This window comes from Neophocaena asiaeorientalis, unplaced genomic scaffold (genome assembly GCF_003031525.2).
Source record: "Neophocaena asiaeorientalis asiaeorientalis breed wild unplaced genomic scaffold, Neophocaena_asiaeorientalis_V1.1 scaffold198, whole genome shotgun sequence".
In the NCBI taxonomy this organism is placed as follows: domain Eukaryota; kingdom Metazoa; phylum Chordata; class Mammalia; order Artiodactyla; family Phocoenidae; genus Neophocaena; species Neophocaena asiaeorientalis.
In genome coordinates this window covers 7,010,660-7,022,095 of record NW_020175221.1, presented here as the reverse complement: position 1 = coordinate 7,022,095, position 11,436 = coordinate 7,010,660, and positions in this window count along the sequence as shown.

Below are 11,436 nucleotides of genomic sequence, written 5' to 3'. Positions count from 1 at the left end.
TGGCTCAGAATAAAAGGGAGAAAAAGTAGAGAGAAAGAATTAGTAGAAGTAGGAAGAAAGAAAGAAAGAAAGAAAGGAGGGAAGGAAGGAAGGGAAGGAAGGAAGAAAGAAATAAGGAAAGGAGGGAGAGAGGAAGGAAGGAAGGAAGGAAAGAGGGAAGGAAGGAAAAAGAAAGAAAGAAAGAAGATACAGTAAAATAAAATAAAGTAAAATATAATAAATTTATTAAATTAAAAAATAATTATTAAGAAAACTTTTTTTGCTCAGACAGGACAGGGTTAAAGGAGCCGCTGATTCGGGGGCTCTGGCTCACTCAGGCCGGGGGGAGGGAGGGGCGCGGAGTGCGGGGCGAAGCTGTGGCGGCAGAGGCCGGCTTGACGTTGCACCAGCCTGAGGCCTGCCGTGTGTTCTCCCGGGGAAGTTGTCCCTGGATCCCGGGACCCTGGCAGTGGCGGGCTGCACAGGCTCCCCGGAAGAGGGGTGTGGATAGTTGACCTGTGCTCGCACATAGCCCCTTGGTGGCGGCAGCAGCAGCCTTAGACTCTCCCGCCCGTCTCTGGGGTCCGCGCTTTCATCCGCGGCTCGCGCCCGTTTCTGGGGTCCGTGCTTTTAGCCGCAGCTCACGCCTGTCTCTGGAGCTCCTTTAAGCAGCGTTCCTAATCATCTCTCCTCGTGCACCGGAAAACAAAGAGGGAAGAAAAAGTCTCTTGCCTCTTCGGCAGCTCCAGACTTTTCCCGGACTCCCTCCCAGCTAGCCGTGGTGCACTAACCCCTTCAGGCTGTGTTCACGCCGCCAACCCCAGTCCTCGCCCTGCGCTCAGACCAAAGCCCAAACCTCAGCTCGCAGCCCCGCCCACTCGGGCTGGTGAGTGCCGGTCGGCACCGATCCTCTGTGCGGGAATCTCCCCGCTTTGCCCTCCGCACCTCTGTTGCTGTGCTCTCCCCCATGGCTCTGAAGCTCCCCCCTCCGCCACCCACAGTCTCCGCCCGTGAAGGGGCTTCCTAGTGTGTGGAAACCTTTCCTCCTTCACAGCTTCCTCCCACTGGTGCAGGTCCCATCCCTATCCTTTTGTCTCTGTTGTTTCTTTTGCCCTACCCAGGTACGTGGGGAGTTTCTTGCCTTTTGGGAGGTCTGATGTCTTCTGCCAGCATTCAGTAGGTGATCTGTAGGAGTTGCTCCACGTGTAGATGTATTTCTGGTGTATCTGTGGGGAGGAAGGTGATCTCCACATCTTACTCTTCCGCCGTCTTCCCCTCCGCCCCCTCATTGGTTGTTTAGTAACATATTGTTTAGCCTCCACGTGTTTGTGTTTTTTACAGGTTTTTTCTTGTAGTTGATTTTTAATCTTATAGCATTGTGGTCAGAAAATATGCTTGATATGATTTCAATTTTCTTAAATTTACTGAGGCTTGATTTGTGACCCAAGATGTGATCTATCCTGCAGAATGTTCCATGTGCACTTGAGAAGAAAGTGTATTCTGCTTTCGGATGGAATGTCCTATAAATATCAGTAATGTCTATCTTGTCTATTGTGTCATTTAAAGCTTGTGTTTCCTTATTATTGATTTTCTGTCTGGATGATCTGTCCATTGGTGTAAGTGGGCTGTTAAAATCCCCCACTATTATTGTGTTACTGTTGATTTCTCCTTTTATGATTCTTAGCATTTGCCTTATAGGTTGAGGAGCTCCTATGTTGGGTGCATATATATTTGCAATTGTTATATTTTCTACTTGGATTGATCCCTTGATCATTATGTAGTGTCCTTCTTTGTCTCTTGTAACAGTCTTTATTTTAAAGTCTATTTTGTCTGATATGAATATTGCTACTCCAGCTTTCTTCTGATTTCCATTTGTATGGAATATCTTTTTCCACCCCCTCACTTTCAGTCTGTATGCATCCCTAGATCTGAAGTGGGTCTCTTGTAGACAGTATATATACGGGTCTTGTTTTTGTATGCATTCAACCAGTCTATGTCTTTTGGTTGCAGCATTTAATCTGTTTACATTAAAGATAATTATTGATATGTATGTTCATATTGCCATTTTAAAAATTATTTTGGATTTGTTTTTGTAGGTCTTTTTTCTTCCTCTTTTGTTCTCTTCTCCTGTGATTTGGTGGCTATCGTTAGCATTGTGTTGGATTGATTTTTCTTTTTTGTGTATGTACCTATTGTAGATTTTTGGTTTGTGGTTACCATGAGGTTTTGATATAGCAGTCTATATGTATACAAGATTGTTCTAAAGTTTCTGGTCTCTTAATTTCAAAGGGATTTCCAATATCCTGCATTTGTCCTCTCCTCTTCTCATTATTGTTGGCTTTGATATTGTGCTTGTGTGTGGATGATTTCCTACATTAACTGTATGTTTGCCTTTACCGGTGAGCTTTCCCATTTGTAATTTTCTTGTTTCTACTTGTGGCCTTTTCTGCCTAGAGGAGTTCCTTTAGCATTTGTTGTAAAGCTGGTTTGGTGGTGCTGAATTCTTTTACATTTTGCTTGTATGTGAAGTTTTCGATTTCTCTGTCGAGTCTGAATGAGAGCCTTGGTAGGTAGAGTATTCTTGGTGGTAGGGTTTTCCCTTTCATCACTTTAAATATGTTGTGCCACTCCCTTCTGGCCTGTAGAGTTTCTGCTGAAAAATCAGCTGATAACCTTATGGGGGTTTCCTTGTATGTTATTTGTTGCTTTTTCCTTGTTGCTTTTAATATTTATCTTTGTCTTTAATTTTTGTCAGTTTGATTAATATGTGTCTAGACGTGTTCCTCCTTGGGTTTATCCTGTATGGGACTCTCTGCGTTTCCTGGACTTGAGTGATTCCTTTCCCATGTTAGGGAAGTTTTCTGCTATTATCTCTTCAAATATTTTTTTCATCTCTTTCTCTCTCTCTTCTCCTTCTGGCACCCCTATAATGTGAATGTTGATGCATTTAATATTGCCCCGGAGGTCTCTGAGATTGTCCTCATTTCTATTCATTCTTTTCTCTTTTCTCTGTTCCATGGCAATGATTTCCACCAGTCTGTCTTCCAGCTCACTTATTCATTCTTCTGCCTCATTAATTCTGTTACTGATACCTTCTAGTGTATTTTTCATTTCAGTTATTTTATTATTCATCCCTCTTTGTTCTTTAAATCTTGTAGCTCTTTCTTAAACATTTCTTGTATCTTCATGGTCTGTGCCTCCATTCTTTTTCTGAGATCTTGGATCATCTTTACTATTATTACTCTGAATTTTCTTTCTGGTAGATTGCCTATCACCCCTTCATTTATTTGTTCTTCTGGGGTTTTACCTTGTTTCTTCATCTGGATCATATTTCTCTGCTGTCTCATTTTGTCTATCTTTCTGTGTTTGTGGTCTCTATTCTGCAGGCTGCAGGATCATAGTTCCTCTTGCTTCTGGTGTCTGTCCCCCTGGCGGGTGAAGTTGGTCCTGGAGCTTGTTCAGCTTCTTGGTGGGAGGGACTGGTGCCCATCCACTGGTGGATGGAGCTGGGTCTTGTCCCTCTGGTGTGTTTGGAGGTGTCTGTGCACTCAGGATGACTTTAGGCAGCCTGTCTTTTGATGGGCGTGGCTGTGTTCCCACCCTGTTGGTTGTTTGGCCTGAAGTGTCCCTGCACTGGAGCCTGCAGGCTGTTGGGTGGGGCCAGGTCTCTGTTCCAAAGTGGCGACCTCTGGTAGAGCTCACATCAATGACTATTCCCTGGGGCCTCCACCACCACTGTCCTTGTTCCCACAGTGAACCACAGCTGACCCCCACCTCCCCAGGAGACCCTCCAAGATCTGTGGGTAGGTCTGGCCCAGGCTTCTATGGAGTCATTGCTTTGCTCTGGGTCCCAGTGCAAAGAACAACTTGTGTGTCCTCCAAGAGCGGAGTCTCTGTTTCCCCCAGTCCTGCACTCAAGCCCCATTGGCCTTCAAAACCAAATGCTCTGGGGGCTCCTCCTTCTGATGCCAGGCCTTCAGGCTGGGGAGTCGGATGTGGGGCTCAGAACTCTCACTCCTGTGAGAGAACCTCTGCAATGTAATTATTTTCCAGTTTGTGGCTTGCCCATCTGGTGGGTATGAGATTCGATTATATTGCAAAAGCTCCTCTCCTTCCATCTCATCATGCCTTCTTCTTTGTCTTTGGATGTAGAATATCTTTTTTGGTAGGTTCCAGTCTTTTTGTCGATGGTTGTTCAGCAGTTAGTGGTGATTTTGGTGTTTTTGTGAGAGGAGGGCAAATGTTAACTGTTTTGATTTTTAGACATTATACTAATATACTACTGCTAAGGCTGCCTAGGAGGTTCCAGGTCTGGGTGGACCTTGCTCCTCTCTTTACCTTGAACTTTTATTCAAATTTAACTCCCTTCTATTTTATTTCATTAATATATGTTTTAAAAAATTGGGGGGAGATCTGGGTTGGAAATTTTCTCTTTCTGATTATTTGTGTGTGACCTTGGGCAGGCTGCTCACTCTCTTCTGGTATTCTTTTTTCCCATCTTTTTCTTCTTTTCCTTCATGCTTCATCTAGTTTCAGTTGCTCACAGGGGACTGCATGCAGAGGCCTTGCACTAGCCCTTCAGACCAGAGTTCCTAGTGCCAAAAGGCTGCCCTGACACTGCAGCTGGGGAACCATGTTCTAGGTTTTTTATTTTTTTGATGTAATTCTAAATGAAATTGTGTTCTTAATTTCTTTTTCTGATAGTGTTATTACTGCATAGAAACACATCTGATTTTTTTGTATATTGATTTTGCATCCTGCAACGTTACAGAATTTGTTGATTAGTTCTAACAGTTTTTCTGTGTGTGGAGTCTTTAGGGCTTTCTCCATATAATATCATGTCATCTACAAATAGTGACAGTTTTACTTCTTTTCCAACTTGGATGCCTTTTTTTTCTTTTTCTTGCCTAATTACTCTGGCTAATACTTCCAATATTATGTTGAATAAAAGCTTCAAGTGTGGGCATCCTTGTCTTTTCCCTGATCTTGTAGAAAAAGTTTCAGCTTTCCACTGTTGGATATAATGTTAGCAGTGGACTCGCGATGTATGGCATTTATTATGTTGCGGTACCTTCCCTCTATACCTACTTTGTTGAGAGTTTTTAATCATAAATGGATGTTGAATTTTGTCAAATGCTTTTTCTGCATCTATTGAAATAATCATATGATTTTTTATCCTTCATTTCATTAATGTGGTGTATCACATTGATTTATGTATGTTGAACTATCCTTGCATCCTGGAATGAATCCAACTTGATCATGGTGTATAATCCTTTTTAAGTGTTATTGGATTTGGTTTGCTAATATTTTGTTGAGGATTTTTGCATCTATGTTTATCAGGGATATTGGCCTGTAATATTATTTTCTTGTGTCCTTGTCTTATTTTGATATCAGGCCTTGTAAAATGAGTTTGGAAATATTCCCTTCTCTTCTATTTTTTTGGAAGAGTTTCAGAAGAATTGGTATTAATTCTTCTTTGAATGTTTAATAAAATTCACCAGTGCACGGCTTCCCAATATTTTGTTGAGTTAAGAGTCCGCCTGCTGATGCAGGGGACACAGGTTCATGCCCTGATCTGGGAAGATCCCACATGCCGTGGAGCGGCTGGGCTGGTGAGCCATGGCCGCTAAGCCTGCACGTCCGGAGCCTGTGCTCCACAACGGGAGAGGCCACAACAGTGAGAGGCCCATGTACGGCAAAAAAAAAAAAGAAAAAAAAAAAATTCACCAGTGCAACCATCTTGTCCTGGGCTTTTGTTTGTTGGGTGACTTTTGTTTACTGAGTCAATAACCTTACTAGTAATCAGTTCAGACTTTCTGTTTCTTCATGATTTAGTCTCGGTAGGTTGTGTGTTTCCAGAAATTTATCAGTTTCTTGTAGGTTGTCCAATTTGTTGGTGGTGTGCTTATTGCTGTTATTGTTACAAATGAGGTAAATAACGGTCACAGAAATTATGCCAGTTTTGTCTTCCCTCAAAGCCCACGCTTTTTCTAATGGGTAACCTTGCATTGTTTGTTCATTTGTCTGTGGGTCTATCTGTGTAATTGGGAAGAGTTGAACTTGGATGGGGTATAAACCTGGCTTTACTGAGAACCTGGAGAGGGTCTGGGGCAGAAGTCCCACATTTTCCTACCCCCTATCAGTGCCATTGTGCTCGATGCTCTTCACAGACAGAACCTCAGATGAGGCCTGAAGTCACAGGGCAGTGTCCTGGGGAGTTTAGGTAGTTGGCACTGGAATATAGGAAGGAGGGATAAAGGCTTCCTTTATTGATTGGGCAGTGGTATTGACTACAATTGTCTTGAAAGTGGAAATGAGGTATTTCTCAGCTCTTTGCCATTAGCAGTTGCCTGGAGACACCCCTGTGACATTCCCTGTCTAGTCATACCCTGGAAGTCCTCCCTTGCTGTTGGACCCACCCTCCCCAGCTCATAGGTACAGCCAGAGACATGGCATGAACATGGGGCCCTGAAACCAACAAATTGGCCTCCCCAGGACAGAAATCTGCCAGTCCTAAAGAGGGAGGATGGAACCTGGTGTCTTATGACAAGCACCTAGGACCTCAGGCTTCCCTAAGTGTCTGCAGGATGTCTCTCTTTGGAGACAGTGTCAAAAGTAGGGTAGCTTTTCCTTTGCCTCCCTGGCTCATTTATCCAGATATAGCTCCTTTCTCTCTTTCCTGACCGGCTATGTGGCATCTTAAATGTCTTGTGAGCTGCTTTTGCCTTCCTGTTTTCCTCCTAGTCTAAGCCCCCTTCAGTTTTCACGAGCATCAGAGAAACTCTCCTTAACAGTTTCTCATTCCAGGCTTTACCCTCTCTTGTCCATTCCTCACTCAAGTGCTAGAATAATCTTCTCAGTCATCCCACTTGCCCAGTTGGAGAACCTGGACAACTTGCAACCTCATATGATGACAGGAAACCTGGCTCCCAGCTGGGTACATGGTCACCAAGCAGGGTGGGGTTCACCCCCAGGGTTGAGCATGTGCCTTGAATGTCTCCTTTGGCTCTGTGCACTGGGCACCTCGCTGGCCTCATCTGAGCATCAGCCCTGTCACCAAGCTCCTGTCTGTCCCACTCACTTTATTTCTTACTATTCCCTCTGTGCTATGGGAGGCCCTGGGGAGGTCTCTGACATCATGGAGTCATGACATTTCATTTTTCATGGGATCAGGAGAGAATCTGACACCTGCAGGACTGTTTGCACAAGCCCTCCTTGTTTGGAAATGGGAATGGCTTGCTCTCCATGATTCTATTGGAGAAGAGAGAAACCTGCTCCATGCTGCCTCAAATTCAGTAAAAATGTGGTGATTGGATGTTTCTATTGAACTTTCCTTAATTTAGGTCAGAGATTTTTTTTAAAATTAATTTATTTATTTACTTTTGTCTATGTTGGGTCTTCGTTGCTGGGCGCAGGCTTTCTCTAGTTGTGGAGAGCGGGGGCTACTCTTCGTTGCGGTGAGCGGGCTTCTCATTGCAGTGGCTTCTCTTGTTGCAGAGCACAGGCTCTAGGCACATGGGCTTCAGTAGTTGTGGCTCGCGGGCTCTAGAGCACAGGCTCAGTAGTTGTGGCACATGGGCTTAGTTGTTCCACGGCATGTGGGAATCTTCCTGGACCACGGCTCGAACCCATGTCCCCTGCATTGGCAGGTGGATTCTTAACCGCTGCGCCACCAGGGAAGCCCCGAGGTCAGAGATTTTTGATTAGATGTCATCTTGGGCATTTCTATTTCTGTCTTGGGATTCCCTCCCCCTAGTACTTGACTGCGGGTTGTAGATCAACCTGACTGTGGCCAGGCTGAGAAAAATGGAGATGTGACAACTGGGATCCTTGATTACTTTTGGCCAAGGGCTGGAAGCAGGGCAGGTAATATCTGGATGTTGCTCAGAGAGGTGAACAAAAATTCTTTTGCCCAATTCTGCAATTTAAATCATACATCACAAAAAGAATTATAGTTCAATCTGACCCCAAAAACCAAGGCAACATTAATATGAGAACAGTTTGCACATACTACTCCCTCTCCTTTTCACCAGTTCATGCCCATTACTTGTTCAAAATTCCACAGAAAATTATTTTCTTCCAGGAAGGCATGCCTGATGAATACAGCTTTTTGCCTGAATAGAAAATGAGTGTTTCCCTTAAAATCATTTCCTAGAAAAGGAAGAATCCCCCAGTAGTAAATTTCTTATAAGATTTCTCATTTTACAGGTTCTCTCTCAATTACTTTGAAAATAAGTTATGTTTAGGAAAAACCCATTCATCAAAATTCACACTAGTTTAGAAAGCATGTGGAGATCACCAGGAGAATTTCCATAAAAGGAACCAAAGGCAAACCCCAAAGATTTAGCAATAAGTAACTCCTGCAGTAAGATCTCAATTTTTAATATGTTAGATTTCATTGTAAACAAATTTTTAAAAGACTCCTTTAAAAAACAAAATGATAAGAGGTTACATTAGAGATGATACATAGGCATTTCTAAGATAATTGGGGGAAACTGTGTTAATATTACACAAGTGGTACTTAGGGCTTGGAATGCTGTTTCCATTGGCAGCTTCATCATGCGGTGTCTCAAACAACTAGATGGGCTGAGCTCTGGAAAAATATGCTGATGATTCAAAAAGGGGAGCTTGTGATGACAAGGAAAGGTCTTGCTGTCCAAGAGCATACAAAGATTTGGATAGAATTATTTCGTAAGGTATGAGTGAAAAAAATCAATAGTCTATATTCCTATATTCTATATAGTCTGACTTAAAATATGGACTGTAGTTAGACATCTGACTATTTAATCAACATCTCTGAAATTTAAACATTCAAGGTGTCCACATTTTTTTCTTTAGGATCTTCTCATTAGAAATTGGGGTATTACTTTACATTTGGGGCTGTCTCATCGTTTAGCCAGGAGATAACTCAGAGCCTGGTGCATGGCTTGGATTTAATTGACTTTTCTGATGTGTTTTTTTTTTTTTTTTTTTTATGGTACGCGGGCCTCTCACTGTTGTGGCCTCTCCCGTTGCGGAGCACAGGCTCCGGACGCGCAGGCTCAGCGGCCATGGCTCACGAGCCTAGCCGCTCTGTGGCATGTGGGATCTTCCCAGACCGGGGCACGAACCCGTGTCCGCTGCATCGGCAGGCAGACTCTCAACCACTGCGCCACCAGGGAAGCCCTGATGTGTTCTTTTTTAAGGATAAGCCTGATCCTAAGCCTGTTTATTTCATCTTTCTTTCCAGACAATGACTTCTGAGGGCAGGGCTGTCCTCTTTTTCTATTAGAACCCTCCTGATCGAGTTTTTTCCTCTTGAGGTGTTGGAATGTTCACTCATTCATCTTCTCATTTTCCTTGTCTGCAGGATGATAAGATTGAATAAGCTAGTTTGTAAGGATCCATACTGGCTTTAATATTTTTCTTGAAATTAAAAAAAAATTATTTATTTTTGGCTGCGTTGGGTCTTCGTTGCTGCACACAGGCTTTCTCTAGCTGCTGTGAGCAGGAGGGCTACTCTTCGTTGCGGTGCACGCGCTTCTCACTGCAGTGGCTTCTCTTGTTGTGGAGCACGGGCTCTAGGCATGCGGGCTTAAGTAGTTGCATCACACGGGCCCAGTAGTTGTGGCTTGTGGGCTCTAGAGCACAGGCTCAGTAGTTGCGGCACACGGGATTAGTTGCTCTGCAGCATGTGGGATCTTCCCGAACCAGGGCTCAAACCCGTGTCCCCTGCACTGGCAGGAGGATTCTTAACCACTGCGCCACCAGGGAAGTCCTTGAATTTTTGTTTTTTGACTCACCAAGTATATGTGTTGCTTTAAAAAAGCTTTTGCCCTTGGTGGGGGTGGAAGTGTGCTGGGGATGGGAATCAGGAGATGCTTTCATGTTGGAGGTGAAGAGAGGGCGGATTCCTAACTTGCCATGGCACTATGCAACTCTGGGTAAAATGAAATCTGAGACACATGCTAAAAATTAAAAAAAGAAAAGTTTCAATAGCAAATTAAAAAGTCTGTTCTGTCTCTTCATCCATCCAGCTCTTTCTGTAAACAAGATTTATGAAGCACCTGTAAATACCAAACACTGTGCTAGGTGCCAGGGACTCAGAGATGAATAAGACAGGGACCCTGCCTCCAGGGGGTTCAGCTCCTAAGTCAGAGAGAGACAAACACTGGCCATTAGTCTGGTCTCAGGACACAGAAGGCCCTTAACTCTGCAGGGAAGGAAAGAGGAGGAAAATGGAAGGTCGCACCCAGGAGGATCTGTTTGAGGCTATTACTGGTGAGTAGGTAAGAATTTTCCAGCTGAGCTACAGACTGGGGGCAGGAGAACATTTTAGGAGAGGAAATCATATGCATGGGCTGGGAGGTAGGAAGAAACACAGTATAGTCCGGAAACGAGGGAGTGTGTACCTGGAGAGGGGGCTATATGAGGCTGGAAAGAGAGGCCCAGCAGGACCAGGAAAGAAGATGGAGCCTGAAATGCAAATGTTGGCAGTTTGGTCAGAGTAGCAGGACCTCAGCAGGCCCTTCATGCTGCCAATGCTGCCCCCTAGTGGAGCAGCAGGAGATGGGCAGGAGCCGCTGGGAACCATGTTAAAGGGAAGGCCCCAGAGGTGGACAGGCTGGAAGTGGGTCCCTGCGGTCGGCAGCAGACCCGGGAAGTCTGTGGCAGAACCACCTGGGACACGTGATCTGAGCACTCAGGAAAGATGCCCTGCCCCCAGATCCTTTCGTCACCGGCTGCAGTCGCCAGATCCCACCGTTAGAGGTTCCCCCCCCATCCCTGCCCCCAAATAATGAGACTGTAGGAGTTGTGTCAACATGCATTCTGCTCAGGAAAGTGTGACATCTTTACCTCTCTTTTAGGTGTTCCTATAAATGCATGTGCTGTGGGGAGGGAAGGCAGGCTTCAGAGCTAACTCAGATGAGGGCATAAGGGGAGAGATCCTGATTAAGTAACTGTACTCTGGGCTCAAGGCCCAGTTAGGACGCTTTGAAGTGGTCCGTCGGGGAGGGGGTGACCGTGAGGTGCTGGGGTAGGGAGGAAAGGACGAGGAGGGGGACAGAAACTCAGAAAGAAGTTAGCAAGGTCTGGGAAACAGAAGTGCATTCCTGTACGAGCTGGCCTTCCAGCATGCCCACCATCCAGGGTTTTGCTAAGAGTGGTTGGGTACAGTTGGTATACATGGCAGAGAATATAGGCTTTGCAGTCAGGCTGGAGTTGGAGCCCCTTCTCCTCTCTGTCAACCATAAGACCCTGAGTGAGTTGTTCAACTTTTCTGAGCCTACGAGTCTAAATGGTTCTGGTATCTACCTCTTAAGAGTTTTTCAAGGATTTAATGACCCCAAGTGAACATTCCATAGATGGTGTGCATTTGTTAACCTGTATACACCCTGCACCAGCATGGCCCCCAGTAGGTGATCAGAAATGTCTTGGGCAAGGGCCCCTCGCCGCAGCAACATGAGCAGCCAACAA